This window comes from Porites lutea, chromosome 3 (assembly GCF_958299795.1).
Source record: "Porites lutea chromosome 3, jaPorLute2.1, whole genome shotgun sequence".
NCBI classification, from domain to species: Eukaryota; Metazoa; Cnidaria; class Anthozoa; order Scleractinia; family Poritidae; genus Porites; species Porites lutea.
The window spans coordinates 40,623,358-40,626,484 of NC_133203.1; the positions used below are offsets into that span (position 1 = coordinate 40,623,358).

Sequence of the window (3,127 nt, forward strand, 5' to 3'; positions counted from 1 at the left end):
TAAAAAAATGCAATAAAAAGATGGGGTCACCGTGCTTGTTTACGCGTCAGCAGGCTCTTAAACTGGTGTATTTTACTGGTTGCGCGTTAAAAATTCGAATCCCCTTGATACAGAATGAAGTCTTTAATAACACTTTAAAACAGAGATTGTACATGTAATCCTATAAACAAATACCGTCCCTGCGAGCAGTGCTGTTTCTCCAGGCCGGACGCTTTTAGCGTAGCGTCCGGCCTGGAGAAACCACTGCTCTCAGGCTAATAAGGCAAACAGAGTTCTCAAAAACTGAAATGAAGAACTAAAGGAGGTGGCAGAGGAGAAGATTTATTGAAAGGCTAGAGCTGCCTTTTCCGTGACACAGCCACATGTGGGGTAGTTATGAAAGGGGCTTCGCCGAACCACTATCGAGATGGATCACGCCTTGCTTTTATAATCTCAAACAATTAATAACACAAAGTTTCACTACTAGGTATTTCGTTTATTGATGCCCACTGCTAAAACAAATTACAGACTGGAAGCACAAGCGGTCACTACAGTTATTCACGTTTCACAATCAAACGCTTCTGTATTTCTCAAAATCCCTTACAATCCGTTCACATAAGCTAATATCTACTACGCGGTCAGAACAAATTGAAAACCCCACAAGGTAAATAACTTGATACATTCAACACTCTTTTGCAAAAACTTGTCCGTCATCTCCAAGAGGAGAGTCTGGAGAGAGCGGAACTGTTTTTTCTTGATCTCTTTCCCCTGTTCCAATCTTAGCATTACCATCATCTCCTGCGCATTCAGTCTGTGTAAAATAAAGAATATGTCATCAAAATACTGATACGAATAAAGAATGAAAATGTTTGTCGTGGGAGTTATGGCCAAATTTCCTGTGTTTTTAGCTGCATTATGATTTTTCAGGTATTCGGCAGATTTCCCGTCAAATCTCACCTTGGTCGTTCATTCGATGGAATTAGTTTTAACTAAATGTGAATTTTTGAATCACATATTTTGATGATAAAGAAAAAAAGGAGTACAAATGTTAAAGCTAGAGGCTATGTCAATCTATTTGCTATCTTTTCAATAACGCTGAAACATTTTTTCGGATAATTGGGAATTCCTAACAAACTGGTCCAGCTTCTTATTTAAGACTGTACTTAGGCATTGAAACTGTTTCCTGTCGTCTGTTGCTAGCGATCGCAAGGGTAGACATGGATTGGAACTCGAAAAAGTTGGGCCAACGTTTTCAAGTTTAAATGTTATGCTTGCAAAAAACACCCCCCAAAAAATTTTGTTTGACATCCGGTTCTTCATCTAAACTCTACAGGAGCATTTTGTGTATTGGTAAAGGCAATAAGAAATGATTCAGGAGCACCCAACGTCAATCTTAGGAAGATATCTGTTCGGAAGACGATTTGAAATCTAGAATTTTCGGAACAGTCGTTGCAAAATTTCTTGCTTGCCTGCGAGTCTCCTAGGATTTCGAACATCTGAAAAGTGGTATAATTACCCATTTTTAACAGATTTTTACCCTCAGCTAATAAGACTGAATTGATCTAAAACAGCAATAACCTCGTGGCATAGAGTAGCCCCTTTAATGTTTGAACGAGAATGGAAATTTCACTTTCCAACTAATTTTAAAGAGATTAATTGCTTCGGGATAACCCATTCAGAAAGTTTTGCAACTTGTTTACATGTAATTGGGGCTCCGATAACATAAAATCAGTACACTGGAAATACATAATATCAGTACAAACATTTGCACGTAAAAAGCGCCAAAAGGAAGTGCATGGCAGGAATGGGATATGAGCTTCTTAATCTAAAAAATACATGTATAAACTAAATATCAGGATCAAATACGCCCCGGCAGGGCTCTCAATACGACCTGAAGTAGGCGTCTGCCTAACCTTAAGTAGGCGGCTGTGACAAATGTAGGGGCTGTAATTAAACTAGGGAGGGAAAAGTAGCAAATAGAATGCCAAGTAATCGGCTACAAATTCCAAAGTAGGTGGCGATCAATCGCCGGGTGCCGGCTTCCATTGAGAGCCAGCTCAAAACACTCCCCTAGTTTTCACTTGTTGCACCATATCTCCCCAGAGTAAATTTGTGTAACGGTGCTATTTTCCGTGCAGTGATTTTCACTCACTTTTCCAACAAAACTTCGATCATAATACCACATCAAGTCTGCGATTAACGCACAAATTTTCAAACCTTCCAAACTAGCTCCTTCGAAATTGAAGGGTATCTGAAAGGGTATTTGCGTTTTTTCTCCATTTTATCCGCCAGCTGCAGAATGGCGCGAATCAAAAAAGAACTTTATTCCCCACCCAAAGCTTAGAATAGAGGGTCCCTAATAGGTTTTTCGGGATGCAGAATTTCGCTTATTTGAACGTCGTGATTCGGGATTGTAAAGCGTAATGGGGGCGAGATTTGCGATTAAAAGAATGCTCGGGATGCGGGCCAAAAACAAACATGGGGATGACGGCATTGCACTAAAGTTAAGGGCGACGAGATCAGCACGGAAATTAAGGTCGGAGTAACGGGATTTTGTAATCGTATTTGGGATCTTCAGAATAGAACACACATACGTTTGCATTTTGTTTAGAACAAATCCTTTGAATTTTAATTTGCCTTTAACACTAACGTTGTAATTAACTAGATATTCACCTTTTCACGTTGCTGGCCGTTCACTCCCGAAATAAACACGAGAACCAAAAACAACGAAGACATTGTTATCAGCTTCATTTCTTTTGATGTGTATCTTGAGAAAAATGAAATGGTAGAGTTACCTCCCTTGCATGTATTACTATCTTTTGTTACAGTTAACCGTACCTGTTATGATAGATGCACGTTCAAATCAAGACAATATCTTACAATATAAAAGTAAATACTATTACGCAAGCATAATGCCATTGAAGTACAAAAATGTTCTTATGAAAAGTAACAAATTTATTGAAAGTATTATAAAAGTTGGGGTCGACAGGCATTTACAACTAGTGGCACTGCCGGGAAGTAAATCATACAGTCCGACACGTTTGTAACCCTTCAGGAAAATATATCTCATTAATATTGTTTAATAGGTTCTCAACTTTTGTTGTCACACCTTTCACTATTTCATTGACCAGGGTATTTAGAACCGGTT

The 3,127-nt window shown here is 38.8% G+C and overlaps 1 long non-coding RNA gene across 1 annotated transcript in view; it reads right to left on the reverse strand.

The window, feature by feature from the left end:
- Positions 1-460: 460 nt before the first annotated feature.
- Positions 461-3,127, reverse strand: part of LOC140929739 (uncharacterized) — a 3,096-nt gene continuing 429 nt past the window's right edge. The window contains exons 2-3 of the long non-coding RNA XR_012164781.1: positions 2,653-2,746; positions 461-790 (exon numbers count right to left, since the gene is read on the reverse strand). This is a non-coding gene — a long non-coding RNA (uncharacterized lncRNA). The remainder of the gene's footprint in view (positions 791-2,652; positions 2,747-3,127) is intronic.